The following is a 15,548-nucleotide window of genomic DNA, read 5'->3' as shown; positions in this document are numbered from 1 at the left end:
TTGGGTCTTTTTATGCTGATAATTTTTTCTCAATGATCCCGATGCTCCAGTGTGCTTGCAAATCTCGAACCCATGAGCTTATAAATGAACGCCTCCCGATTGTGTATTGCATGCGTGTATGGTTATCTTGGTTGCGTATGCAGATAATTTTTTCTCAATAATCCCGATGCTTTAGCTGTGAACACTTTTGAGGAATATTTTATTGCATTTTAAACCAAAAATCAAGGAAGCCATTTTGTTAGCTCTATGCTTATGGTATAGACCATTAGCTTGGAATTGGGGCTTTTTATGGTTTCCTAAGAGGCATATCATAGCATGCGTTGCTGACTTTATCAAAACTAATTAGGCTTTCATTTTTAATGCCATGTATCATAAGTGACAGAATTTTTAGGGTTTTATATATTAATGACGAACCACCGTTTCTATGTAGTTTTACAGTGGTTTCATAAGCCTTGATAGAATGTTAAATCAACAGCAACAAGGTTGTTGGGTTTGTTCTCATTCATTCAAATGCATGGGTTATATTGTTATTTACATCCATATTCAGCTGTTATTTGTAAAATTTTGCAAGTTAAGCTTCCTCTGCCTGTTGCAATAGTAACTTGTATGTTTTTTACCAGATATTTGAAATTGCTTTGCTGAATTGGCTGCTGCTGCAACTAAAATTTCTGTTGGTCCACGCTATCACCAGAGGATCCTACTCTCTCCAAACCATGGAGAGGGCTAGTTGATGGTAACACTGGGAATCTTTACTTTTGGTGGAACTAGGTACATTATATTTTCATCTTCACTATTAAAATTGTCATAAATTTCTTTTGTTCATAACCAAGTTTGCTTTTGAAACCTTATTGCAGGTTGTAGAGGGGAAATTACCTATTGTAGCATCACATGGATAAGTTGTGCTACATTTATGATCAATTGTATATGTCATTTATTTTCATTTTAGTTTAACTAATTACCATATCTTTTCCTTTCAGGGTTGAGATTGAAACATGCATGGTTTATTAACTGCTATGAACTGTTACAGTAAGAAGATATAAGATGCTATATAGATGACTCTATAAAACATGGTGTTCCTCTTTCAGCATTTCGTAAAGAATGATACAGGTGGCGACTCTCATGCAGTTTCTTACTGGTACCTTGCCAATATTTGTCATGGATATGTTTTCATAATGATTTTAGTCAACCCAAAATCTATATTGATTTGATTTTGTCATGGATATGTTTTCATCAAATTCTTATATGGCATTCCAAAATAGTCACTAAATTTCTATTTGTATAATTTCATAGACAAATGCCAGTGGCTAAAGCAACGATTAAAGCCACAGCCCAAGGGATAGCTTCAATGCTATGTGCACATGGACCCGAAGTTGAATGGAGAATATGCACAATATAGGAAGTTGCATACAGATTAATTCCTTTAAGTTCTTCCATAATCGATCTTCCAGAAATAATCGTTGCAACACCTCTACAACCACCTATCTTATCATGGAACGTCTACATACCTCTCCTTAATGTTCTAGAATATCTCCCTCGCGGAAGCCCATCAGAAGCATGTCTCATGAAAATATTCGTTGCAACAGTCGAAGCAATTCTCCAAAGAACATTTCCCGCTGAGTCAACATCCCAACAAACAAGAAAAACACAATTTGTTTTCGGCTCTGCCTCCAAAAATCTTGCTGTCGCCGAGCTTCGCACGATGATCCATTCTTTGTTTCTTGAATGCAGCGCCATGGTCGAGCTATCTTCTCGATTACTTTTCATTGTATTAACCGTCTGTGTTAGTCACAAAGCACAAATTCACGTCGGAAAGAAGCATTCCTATTCCGGTCCGGAACCGGAACCGGAATCGGAATCATCAACGCGGAAAAGAACAAACAAACAAGGACCTGACGTTGCGTTCGACTACTACGTTCTCGCTGCGATTTGTGCACTCGTATGCGAGCTTCATCTCTTTCCGTTGATTTCACGAGCAAGTAACCGTTCGAATCTTAAACATGGTAAAAAACCGAGTCACGAAGTTAAATCCATGAACGGGAATGGAATCGGAATCGGAATCGGAAATGGATTCCAGAGTAGTATTGATTCTGTAGTGAGTCATACGCGACGTATACTTGCGATTCTGGAGGCAATTTTTCTTTAAAACCGTCTTCTGTTGGGAAACCATAGTGAGAGTAGTTGCTGCTATGGTGGCTTCAGTGTCTCCAGCTGCCATTTCAGGTAAGACATATATATATACATATGTCTTGAGGGAAATCAAACTTTCATGAATTTCTTGAATCTTGACTTATATCTAGGGAAATCTAAATTTAATGATCATTTTGGAGGTGGGTGCTTTTATTATATGCATAACTTATTACTTATATGTCCAAGTAACATGTTATGTTTACTTCTTACAAAGTTACAATCCATAGAAAAAGCATGATTTTTTTTTCCAAATCATATTCTTGAAAGTTTTGGTATAGGTACAAGAAGATGGGAAGTTAGGTTTGAAACATAGATTATCCAGTTATCAAAACCCGGTTTCTTTTGTAATCTGGAGCCTCGATGACACAATGGTGTTGACATGTGGGAACTCAGAAGTCTTTAGGCTTTGGGATGTGGAAACAGGTACATGTAAGCACACATTTGGTGATAACAACTTCCTTGTTAGCTCGTGTGCTTGGTTTCCAGACTCAAAGAGACTCGTGTGTTGGAGTTCAGACCCTAAAAAAGGCATCTGCATGTGGGATTGTGAAGGCAATGAGATTAAAGCATGGAGAAGAACATAGATGCCAAAGGTGTTAGATATTGCTATTACTCCAAATGGTGAATATCTGATTACTATTTTTTCAGATAAAGATATTCAGATACTAAACGTGGCTACAAATGCTGAAAGAGTTATCTTTGAAGAACATCCGATTACAGCTCTTTCGGTTTCTGGTGACATCAACTATTTGATTTTTAATCTTAATAGCCAAGAGATTCATGTGTGGGATGTTGAAGGGTTATGGGAAAAGCCTTTGAGATATAAGGGCCATAGGCAACATGAATATGTCATTCGTTCTTGCTTTGGTGGGGTCAATAGCACCTTTATTTCCAGTGGCAGCGAAAATTCACATGTATATATAAATACTTGTGAATTTACCTAACTATCCCTAACTTTCATCAGCTCATTATCCTTAAGTTTATTCTCTTATAATTATGAGAGCAGGTGTATATTTGGAATTGAAGTGGTTGTGATCCAATTGAGGTGCTTTCTGGTCATTCAATGACTGTAAACTATGTGACCTCGAATCCTAGGAGACATCAAATGCTAGCATCATCTAGTGATGATCAAACCATTCGCATATGGGGACCAAATCCCTCACAAAAGACGCATCTGAAGGGGCTCATATGAGATATGTAATCATAACTTGTAATTATTATCAAGTCAGAACATCTTTTTCCTTTCTGAATGTGTTGTTGACTTATTTTGGTTCTTGTTCTCTTCTCACGTACTTAATTGATTTAGATGCAGTAGTTCGTGGATGACCAGAAGGGCTACTCCTATATTGAATCCACACCTCTTCATTATATTAGATGGATATGACAAACTCGAATCCAAAACATTCAACCTAAATTAAAATGTTTCAGAATCAAATTATTAGTTAAGAATGTTGAATTAGATTATGCTTCAGTAAATTTTAATGTCATCTTTTCAGGTTCCAGCTACAAGTAGCAAAGGAGCTGGACCTTCTATGTTAGAAGGGAAAAGTGACTATGGTTTAACCATGCAAGACTCACCAAAATTCACATCCGGAGACTACCCTGCAGCTACCCAATAGTATGGCCAGAAAGGGGAAAATATGCTCATTTTTGGTTTTTTATAATCATTAGATGGCGATAATGGAAGGTGTACTTGTCACTTTTTCTTAAAAAAATTCCAATTTGACATACTTTTTTAAATATTTACTTATTTACCATGCCTTTTTTTTATACAGGATCCTGCAACTAGTAGTTCTAGACATGCAAGATTACATATTTGCACAACCTTTATACGGTTGGCCAAAACCCAAAACTACTGACACCCATCTTTTACCCCACATGAAGGTAATTCATTAATTCAACTCCCCTGTCTGATAATATTTGTGATTATAATATTTTATATTTTTTTATTTTGAATTTTATGATAACAGGACATAGCAGACATGGTATCATATCTACAAAAAGATGGTCAATTACTTCATGGTGAACACAATCTTTTTGGTGAATCATTAATTCTCCTTATCGCATATGCAGCTGGGTAAGTAACTTTTAACCTTTTACTTCATGGTAAACACAATCTTTTTGGTAATTTACTTTTAATCTTTTTGGTGAACGTTAATAATATTAACCCATGGAATGGAATACGTTCTACGCACCAATATTTTGCAGCTAATTATTTCCATAATCAGGTAAAGAAAAAACTTTTAAGTTCTATAAAAGTATTTTTTTTATTTTGTTAACTCTATATTATTTTTTCTATAGAGATTCTACTATTGAATCGATGTTGAGATCAACAACAAATGTTGGATCATGTGAACATACACTCAGTACTCTACGATATGCTGACAGGAAATAACATCAACAACAATCGGGTTGTTTGTTTATCTAATCCAACTGAATAAAAGTTTTTTATGCGATTGGCTTTGGGTGTTGTTATGTATGCAACACGTTCTGGAAAACAAAGGATGATGGAGGAATGGGCAACTTGGGTGGTGATGCTAACACTCATCTTTATGTCTCCTTCACCATTAATCTTATATGAGCCTTGTGTTATCACCAGTCTTCTCAGTTTCAACTCAATAATCTCTTCTATATTTTAAGTTATATTAATTCACTCATGAATTTTGCTTCATCCCGACCCTATTTTTTTCTGCTCATTACACTTATTACTTGTTTTAGGAAGATACGAAACGAGCACTAAATTCAACTTAAACTTCAACTCCAACTCATTCAGAATCAGAACATGTGCCTGTCAATGATCATTACTCTTTCTCTTTCTTAAGGTATGTTACTACATGTGTATTAAATTTTAATATTTTATAACATAGATTGATGATGCTTGAAGCCTTTCTGAATACTAATGTGTTGATCATGAAAATAGGTATCGTGTACGTGTTCTTGTGCTGCTATTGTGGATTCGGGAACATCTTTGCTTACTGGTCCAACTATATGTATCTCACGTGAAGCTTCTGTTAGAACTATTAATCTTAGGGATTTCAAGTTTTTCATATTTCTTTTATCTAATTAGTTTGTAAATTTCCATTACAACTTTTATTGATTTGTTTTATCTTTCCATGGAACGATTATTTGTATGACATTAAATTTTATGCAATGGATTGTATTTTTGTATATGATATTTTATTTATTATGAGACATTAAATACAAATTTAATTTGAAAATTAGTAAATCTATAAATAATATTTTTTTTAAACATATAAAATTACGATACGCAAAAATGTGTGTCATCTTCATTTATGACATGGCCTTTCTTGACAAGGGCTTTCTTGATACGCATTGCGTGTCATTAACACACGCGTTGTAAGGTTACGACACGCAAATGCGTGTCGTCTTCCTTTATGACAGGGCCTTCTTTGATACGCATTGCGTGTCGTAAACGCGTGTCGTAATTGTGCGTCGTAAATGAGTGTCGTAAATGCACGTCGTCTCTCTTTATGATAGGGCCTTCCTTGACGCGCATTTGTGCGTCGTCTGAGCCTTTTACGACGCGCAATGAGCGTCTTAAAAGGCTGTTTTTCTAGTAGTGTGTCCTCCACTACCTATGTCCAGAACAAGCAACAGAAGGTGGATAAACCGTCTTGATGGGTCGAAAAACTAGGGGTCACTCTCCAATAGTTTTTGATGACCCCTCCACAGACAGTGTCACTGGAGGAAGAGTTCTGGCGAGCCGATCAGGCCGGAAGGGCAGAAGAAGCATTTCAATGAGATTAACCTCCCAGTGCTCCAGCTTCCACCGATACCGCTTTTGCAGGACCTCATCCATAGAAAGAGAGGACTCAACACCTGCAAAAGCGAAAGAAAACCAAGAATACATTAAAAAATCACCATTCTCAAGCACAACCCCCCCCCCCCCCTTTTTCTCTTCTTAGAAAAAGGGGAGGATGGAGAAGGTAGGATACTAGAAAAGAAAGCAGAACTACCCACCATCAGTAAGCAAAACCTTTAAGTATTCCTCAGGCACGGCCTGAATGGTATTCAAATGATCAGTTGTGGCCTAGTTGTGAGGATATAGCTTAGTAGTGGCGTCGAAGAAATTGTTCATCCGGTATCGCCCGCAACCAACCCGATCCTGATTGACCCACAACCAGTTCTATTGCCAATTTTCTAGATTCTTGCCATCAGGAACCAAGATATGACCCCCCACGTTAAGTACAGAATGTGTATTTGTCACCTATACCATTGAATCTAAAGAAGAACTTGAAGACAAAGTAGTCAGGGAGCACTCTGTTTGCCTGACAGATCATCACAAATGCCACTACCTTGTTGACAGCATTTGGATGCTGAAACCATTCTTCTACAATAGCTCTTCCTAAAAATCAATAAGGGGAAGGCACAAAATAGCATCGAGGGTTTTCTGTATTTCTCCATTAGAAGGTTGAATTATGAAGAACAAGTTGGTTGCAAATTGTATAGAAGAAGGGTTCAAGTATAAATCCAACAACATTGCTTCATTTCTGGATTATTTTGAGTAAAAAGATTCTAACTTGCTCATTGATTTCTTAGATTTTGTTATTGGTCATTTTGTTACTTTTTGGTCCCCTGAACTTGTCTTTTGGGAGTTTAGAGAGCTCCAACACCCTTTAAGCTATACGAAATACTCTTGGGACGTGTTGGACTTGGAAAGTTATGCTTTGGTGCTTGTTCATGAAGTCATGCAAGCCGTAAAAGCATTGTTGGTCTTCTTAGTGCATAAGATTTATATTTTGCTTTATTGGAGTGTCTTAACCGGTAAAGTTAGAAACTCTATCCATTAAGACATTATAAAGGTCCTTATCTGAAATTTTGCGGGCTTAGCTTTCTGTATTAAGAGCATAACGGAAATTTGGCAATCAAAGTGTTACGTGGTGCATAATTCCCCCTACATAGGGTGTAGCTTGGTGTGACATCCCCAAAATCATGGCCAGAAAAGACCGGTTTGTTTATGCTTTGTTTAAAAATCAGAGTTACATTTTAAATGAAAGTGTTGCTGAATTTGTCCCAAAACAAAAATATGATAAAGATTTATCAAAAGCATTTCCATAGAAATGTATTTCATTAAAAGACTCGGGATGTCATGTTCGTACAGATCAAAAGCATAAATAGTACAATATAAGCCTTACTACATTATTTCATATCTACAGGCCTATATCCGTAATCCCTCGTCCAAAACATCACACCTATGCTCATGCGCCACTACCTGTAATACATAAAACTGAGTGGGTCAGGCTTGGGAGCCTGGTGAGCACATAGGGTTTTCAACCCACAATAAATAAGTTTATTAATTTCATCAATCAACAATAACCCGATTACCCGTTCCCGTTATCCTCACTTTACGTCCCTAAACACCTATCATAAGGGACCTAGCCTAAGGATCATCATCGGGACAGACACTACTGCTAAGGGGATTCCTCAGCAATAAATGTCCTAAAGGCAACCATGTGGGGGATGGAGTACACCGGTGAACACATCGTTCACAAACACCTACAGGTTGCGAGCCTGCTAGTGTTCCACTGGACTGTCTAGAAGAGTCCGTGGTCGTCATCCATACTCCGCTAGATGACAGAAATAACAACATCAACATCGAGGCCTCTCATTATTTTATCACACATCACCTATTACATCTACCCATGTTTTACCCCAACATTTTCGTAGATATAAAATACATATACAGTTTAAATCATTGAAAACATGTATAACAACGTTCATCCAACATAGATAGCAAGTAATCAGATAATATGCACACATAGCACTTAATTTATAAAATACTTCATATCTATGTTTAAGCTGGAAGTAACTATGCACTCACTTGATTAGGTGCTGACTCAGCACTCGGACAGCGCTTTGATACTCTCAAAACGATATTCCTTCGATAAAACCTAGTATCGATACCACTAGAGTTTAGTTTAACGATAACCGCGACAAATTAATTAGTCCGAGTATTATTAAGCGTTAATAATACTCATAATAATATCCAAAATAATAATTTTAAGGACCTAATAACATTCCTATAATTATTTGAAAGCTATATTAAAATTTGCGTAAGCGTAGCACACTTACAGCGAATTTTATCGAGAACCGGGACTTAATTGGAGCGGCGTTTCGAAACCGAAAAACTCCTTTTTCTCGGGACTCCGGGAGCCTCGGGGCTTCCCTAGGGTGCTAAGGGTTTTACCTAGGGCTTAGGAGTGGTTTGGGACCTTAGAGAGAGAAAGTAATTAGAGAGAGAAGTGAAAAATGTGCAAGAAAGTCGGCAGCCTTCGCTGGCTTTTATAGGCCAAAGTTCGGACCTTACGCGGGGCGTACCGAGGGTACGTTGGGCGTACTCCTCGGATAAGAACTCCAGCTCGGACCCAGCTGTCTTCAACTCGTCGGATGGATCAGACCGAGGTTACGCGCGGTGTTCCGGATCTCGTACGCGGGGCGTAGGGCGAGGCTTCGTGGCATGATCCGAAGCGAGATCTGAGACCTTCATCGGACGGCCCACAACGCGCCACGTCACCAGTCTTGCACCAGACTTCGCATTTTCATACTTCAACTTTAAGAATTCGTACCTTTCTCATACGAATTCCGATTTTGACGTTCTTTATATCCACGTGAAGGTGGGAACGTACTCTACGACTTTCGTTTAGACTTCGTCGGCTAATTTTGGCTCGATTTTAAATTTTATATTATTAACTGGCCGGGACACGATTGGTCCGTTAAATCCTCATAACTTCTTCATCTGACATCCGTTTTCACCCATCTTTTTCTCGTTACACTATTCTTAACGAGATCTTCGATTCTCGTTCAGGTCGTGTCAGCTAAAAACCGCTCGATCTAATATTCGAATTTCGGGGTGTACACTGCTATTCCGAAACTTCGAAAAATCATAACTTCTTCATACGAAGTCAGATTTGGGCGTTCTTTTTATCGATGTTCTTAGTTTATCATATTCTACGACTTTCATTTAGATCGCTAAGGCTAAATCTTTCTCTATCATAAATTCACTATTCACGCTTCCCGGTATCGTGCCGGTTTTGTCGCGAAACTTCGACGGGTCATAACTTCTTCGTTATAACTCGGATTTCGGCGTTCCTTATATGTACGGAAACCTTGAGACATATTCTACAACTTTATGAAGAGATATCGGGATTATCTCATACTTTAATTTTGACGCTTATTTTTATTCTCTATTAATTATACATTTATAATTAAATAATAAACACGTAAACACACATAATTCACATAGTACTCAAATATTTCATCTTTATTACTTCAAAAAGAGTTACAAGAGTTGACCTAGACTATTACATTGACAAAAATGCTTAGCCCTGAAACCCGGGCGTTACAATTCTCTCCCCCTTAGGATGATTCCGTCCCGGAATCATGCATCAGCAAACAGATGTGGATAGCGACTCATCATGTCATCCTCTGTTTCCCAAGTGAGATTCGGCCCATTCGAATGTTTCCATCGGACTAGCACTAAGTCGACCATCTTGCGTCGTAACTTCTTAGTCTTACGGTCAACAATTGACTCAGGCTCTTCGATCAGCCTTTTATTCTCATCCATCCTTAACTCTAAGATTGGAATTATGTCGGGAACATCTCCCGTGAATTTCCTCAAATAACACACATGGAAAGTGTTATGAATACCATTGAGTTCTTCGGGCAATTCCAGCTTGTAAGCTTGGTTCCCAATCTTCTAAAGAACTTTGAACGATCCAATAAACCTTGGACTCAACTTTCCTCGTTTTCCAAATCGTATAAGTCCCTTCCACGGTGAGACTTTAAGCAAAACGGAATCCCCAACATCGAAGATTATCGGTCGTCTTTTCTTGTCAGCATAGCTCTTCTGACGATCCTGAGCTGCTGACATTCTTTCCCTAATCACGTTCAACTTCTCAGTAGTCTCATGGACTATTTCGGGGCCCATAAACTGCTTCTCTCCGGCTTCAAGCCAACAAGACGGCGTACAACACTTCAGTCCATACAAGGCTTGGTAAGGTGCCATCTTGATGCTCGAGTGAAAACTATTGTTGTAGGAGAATTCTACCAGAGGTAAGTGCTCGTCCCAATTCCCTTGGAACTCGAGGGTACATGCTCTCAGCATATCTTCCAGTGTCTGAATCGTTCTTTCGCTCTGGCCATCGGTTTGCGGATGGTAAGCAGTACTCAAACATAACTTTGTACCCAACTCCTCTTGTAGACTCCTCCAAAACCTTGACGTGAAACGACTATCACGATCTGATACAATCGTAAGAGGAACACCGTGAAGTCTTACAATTTCCTTCACGTAAGCATTTGCGAGCTTATCCATAGACCACTTCTCGTTGGCTGTTATGAAGTGTGCACTCTTGGTGAAACGATCCACGACTACCCAAATCATGTCGTGACCGCTCTTCGTCCTGGGCAGTTTAGTCACAAAATCCATGGTGATGTCTTCCCATTTACCCATGGGTATAGGTAAAGGTTCTAAACTCCCATACGGTTTCTGATGTTGTGCCTTAACCCTCGCACATGTTACGCACTCGGCCACATACTTCGCAACATCGAGCTTCATCGTCGGCCACCAGTAGTAGGGTTTTAGGTCCCTATACATTTTAGTGCTACCGGGATGAATTGAGTACATGGTCTTATGTGCTTCTTCCATCAGAAGATCTCTTATTCCTCCCGTCTTAGGTACCCAGATTCGATCTTGGAATACCTTCAGTCCTCGACTGTTTGTACCGAACACTAACGTTCTTCCCAAACGTTCTTCCTTTCGGTCATTTTTCTCTAAAGCTTCTTCTTGAGCTTTCCTGATACTTTCCACAATCGTCGAGACGACTTCAATTCTTAACGCTCTTGGCCTTTTCCTTTCAAGATTGACTTTCCGACTGAGAGCATCAGCAACAATATTTGCTTTACCTAGGTGGTAAAGTATCTCACAGTCGTAGTCCTTGAGAAGTTCTAGCCAGCGTCGTTGCCTCATGTTCAACTCCTTCTGATTAAAGAGATACTGGAGACTCTTATGATCAGTGAAGAGCTTGCACTTCGTGCCGTAGAGGTAATGCCTCCATATCTTTATGGCAAAAACTACCGCTGCCAACTCCAGATCATGAGTGGGGTAGTTCTTTTCGTGCTCTTTCAATTGTCGAGATGCGTATGATATCACCTTTTCTCTTTGGGTCAGAACACAACCCAACCCGACTCCAGAAGCGTCACTATAAACCGCGAAATCTTCGACTCCGTCGGGTAGAGAAAGTATTGGTGCTTCACATAACTTCTTCTTTAGCTTCTCGAATGCCTCATCGTGTTTCTCACTCCACGTATACGTAGCTCCTTTATGAGTCAAAGCTGTTAATGGAGCAGCTATCGAAGAAAAGCCTTGGATAAATCGTCGATAATATCCGGCTAATCCTAGAAAGCTTCGAATCTCCGTGGGACTCTTTGGACGTTCCCACTTCATTACAGCCTCGATCTTTGCGGGGTCAACCATTATTCCCTCCTGGTTAACAACATGACCCAAGAATTGGACTTCCCGTATCCAAAAGTCGCATTTGGAGAACTTTGCAAAAAGCTTCTCCTTCTTCAACACTTCTAATACTTCCCGTAGATGCTTGCCATGCTCCTCTTGGCTTTTCGAGTAGATGAGAATGTCGTCGATGAACACTATCACAGATTTATCGAGGAATGGTTTACAAACCCTATTCATCAAATCCATGAATGCTGCAGGAGAATTGGTTAGCCCAAATGACATAACCAAGAACTCATAATGTCCATATCTCGTTCTGAATGCAGTCTTCTCAATATCCTGCTTTCTCACCTTTAGCTGATGATATCCTGACCTAAGATCGATCTTTGAGAAGTAGCTCGAACCTTGCAGCTGATCAAATAGGTCATCAATCCTCGGCAATGGATACTTGTTCTTCACCGTTGCCTTATTCAGCTCTCGGTAGTCTATACACATTCTCATACTTCCGTCCTTCTTCACGAATAACACCGGAGCTCCCCAGGGTGATGAACTAGGTCGAATAAAACCGTTGTCCAACAGCTCCTGAAGTTGCGTCATGAGCTCCTTCATCTCTGTCGGTGCTAATCGGTAAGGTGCTTTTGCTATCGGTGTCGTTCCTGGTAACAAGTCTATACGAAACTCCACTTGTCTATCAGGTGGTAATCTGGGAAGATCTTCGGGAAAGACTTCCGAGTAATCACACACAACCGGTATATTCTGCACCTCTTTCTTCTCCTTCTTGGCATCGATTACGAATGCCAAGTATGATGCACATCCCTTTGACAAACATTTCCTGGCTTTCATCAGGGAGATGATTCCAGAATTCACTCTGCGTTTGTCCCCGTACACCATAAATGATTCTTTTCCGGGTGGGTTTACCTTTACTATCTTCTTTCGGCATTGAATCTCAGCATCGTTGGCACTAAGCCAATCCATACCCAAAACGATTTCGAAACCTTTTAACTCAATGGGTAATAGCTCTTCGTGGAATTTTTTTCCGTTTAGGTCAATGACGATGTTCCTAATACGATTACTAACAGGTACGAATTTGCCACTGGCAACTTCTACAATCAGGGTATTATCTAGTTTTTCTACAGGCAATGCTAATTTCCCACCAAATTTATGCAACACAAATGAGTAGTTGGCTCCGGAATCAAATAGTATATTTGCAGGCAAACCATTTACAAGAAAGGTACCTGAAGCGACGTCTGCTGCCTCCTTTGCAGCCTCGAGCGTCATCTAGAAGGCTCTCGCCTTCGGCTTCAGTGGTATGTTGGGTCTTCCCGTCTCCTTCTTCTTCAGGCAATCCCTTGAAATGTGCCCCTCCTCGTTGCACTCATAACAAACCTTCTTAGTGAACGTGCATTCATTGGCATAGTGCCCAGGCTTTCCGCATTTGTAACAAGTGACCCCTCCGTCACATTTCCCAGAGTGCTTTTTCTTGCACTTGTCACACCACTTCGCTTTTGATCCTCCTCCTCTCGAACCAGACTTCGAGAATCTACCCTTCTTACCGGTACTTGAGGATCCGTCAAATTTCCTTTTCTCGCCAACCTCGACCTTGCTGGCAGCTCTTCCCTTAATCATATCCTCCACAGACTTGGCAGCCCAGATAGCTGCCTCCAAAGTAGGTGCCTGACGCACTGGCACCGCGTACTCCCATGGTAATTCCTTTGCGTACTTATCAATTTTCGTCAGCTCATCCGGAACAAGACGCAAGGAAAATTCCATCTTTTCTGTGAAGTTGTTCGTGTATTCATCGATTGACATGCTCCCCTTCTTTAGGGTTAGAAACTGGTTCTCTAGCTCGAGCAGGTTTTGAGCTGAGCAGTACTTTCGTTTGAATTGTACCAGAAATTCTGCCCATGTCAGTTCCAGGGGTTTGTTGGGGCTTAAAGTCTTCCCCAAAGTATTCCACCAACGTACAGCGCCTCCTCGAAACTGACGCACTGTGTGACAACCCGATATTTTGAGTCAATGTAATGTAAAACCGATCAACTTTAGGTCAAAATGTAACCTTCCTAAAATCTTGTTCGGATTAAATAAAGTAGTAGGAATCATATCAAGGTTTGCGTACATAAAAAGAACGTCCAAATCTGACTTCGGATGAGGAAATTATGAAATTTTGAAGAAATTCCTTAATCACGTCATTTTAATAAATAAATAATAAAAATAATTTCGGAATTAGCCAACGGAATCTAAACGAAAGTCGTAGATCATGGTCTCACCTTCGCGAGGATATAAAGAACATCAAAAACGGAGTTCGTATGAGGGAGATATGAATTTTTGAAGTTTATTTATAATAAATATAAATTTAATTATAAATTCCCGGTAATATCCGAAGGGGAGTCATCGGATTGGACATCGGATTGGACCGAAGTACGCCCTGCGTACCTTCGTACGCCCCGCGTAATGAGATCGAGGGTCTCGGATCGTCCACGTCGCGCTATCCGAAGAATCTAACTCGTCCGACCCGTCCGAAGCTCCGACCCGTCCGACCCGCTGTCCCGTCCGACCCGCCGTCCCATCCGACCCGCGTACCCAGCAACCCGTCCCATCCGAACCGAGGCAGTCGAGGCTTCGGTCATGCATGACGTACGCGTACGCGCTGCGTACGAGCGTACGCCCCGCGTTCGGAGGCGGTTCAGCCTTCCTATAAATAGGATGCGAGGCTTTCCGAAAATGTTGCTCATTTCTCTCCTCTCTCTCACAACTTTGTCTCGTTTTCCGTGCCCGTTAAAACCCGAAGCTCTGGTCTTTTTGCTCAAGTCCCGAGGGTCGACTTTACTCCCGAGATTCCCGAGAATCCCGAGAAAAATCCGTTTTCTGAGACGAAACTCTGCCCGGTTTTCCATCTCGCTTTCTTCAATCAATCAAGTGAGTTTCATACCCCTTAATCAACCTGTTAAATATTCTAAATGCGTTTATATGCTTTCAAAGGGGGGGGGGGGGGGAATGCAAGTTAAATACTTATAGTTATTGTTTCAATCACATATGATTGCTCTAATCACATGTGATTAATAACTAGGGAAACCAGTGATTTTATCACTATTCAAACTATCTATCAAACTGTTTTACTTCTAAATGTTTTTCCAAACCCATTTACTTTTCGAATTTACACTGCAACTGTGATTTAAACAAATGTTCCTTATACTTAATATGTTTTTAATCAAATCTACGCCTTCAAATTGTTTTATAGATTGACATCAAGTCAATCTTTCTTTAAAAAAATATATACTTATGTTTCAAATGTCTTATAAACACTTATTTATGTTTTTATATTACAAATTGCATGCCCATATATGTATAGACGTATAAATAATGTTTAAAGGGCTTAGGAAGGCTATCCACCTTGTTTCCTTTTCCTCGATTTGGATGTGGTCTGATAGGATTTCGGGTGACCATCCGAAGGTCGTTTCCATATTAATTATATATCAAATATACATATATAGACATAAAAGTACTTCCATAATCATACGTACTAAACGCACTGTTAACAAGTTACCATCGGGGTAACACAGAATCATACTATTACAACTGCTAGATCAATGAGTCAGTTCATTCATGAGTCTATACTAGGAAGAGAATATATACAACTATACTAGAACAAGAAACATTTCATCACACATGCAAGAATACGATAACAAATGTGATCCACTGTATCGGAGCATGCCTTAAATGTCATGGCCCGAGTTGTAGCCAGAATTATCTTGGAGGGAGAGCGTTGAGTTTGCGTATAGATCTATACTGGATTGACTATCCTACACCTTGCTGCTAGCTACAGCAGGACCTGCAGGTCTGCGGGTGCCAAACGTCATTCCGTTATTACGACCGTTCTTTATGTCGTTGTTAG

At 39.8% G+C, this 15,548-nt stretch overlaps 2 pseudogenes; both read left to right on the top strand.

Moving 5' to 3' along the window:
* The first annotated feature begins 1,298 nt into the window (after positions 1–1,298).
* Positions 1,299–2,169, top strand: LOC111911749 (protein GIGANTEA-like; annotated as a pseudogene).
* Positions 2,170–2,312: 143 nt separating this feature from the next.
* LOC111911748 (WD repeat-containing protein WDS homolog) lies at positions 2,313–3,403 on the top strand (annotated as a pseudogene).
* Positions 3,404–15,548: the final 12,145 nt, after the last annotated feature.

This window comes from Lactuca sativa, chromosome 5 (assembly GCF_002870075.4).
Source record: "Lactuca sativa cultivar Salinas chromosome 5, Lsat_Salinas_v11, whole genome shotgun sequence".
Classification (NCBI taxonomy): domain Eukaryota; kingdom Viridiplantae; phylum Streptophyta; class Magnoliopsida; order Asterales; family Asteraceae; genus Lactuca; species Lactuca sativa.
This window is presented reverse-complemented; position numbering and strand designations above follow the sequence as displayed.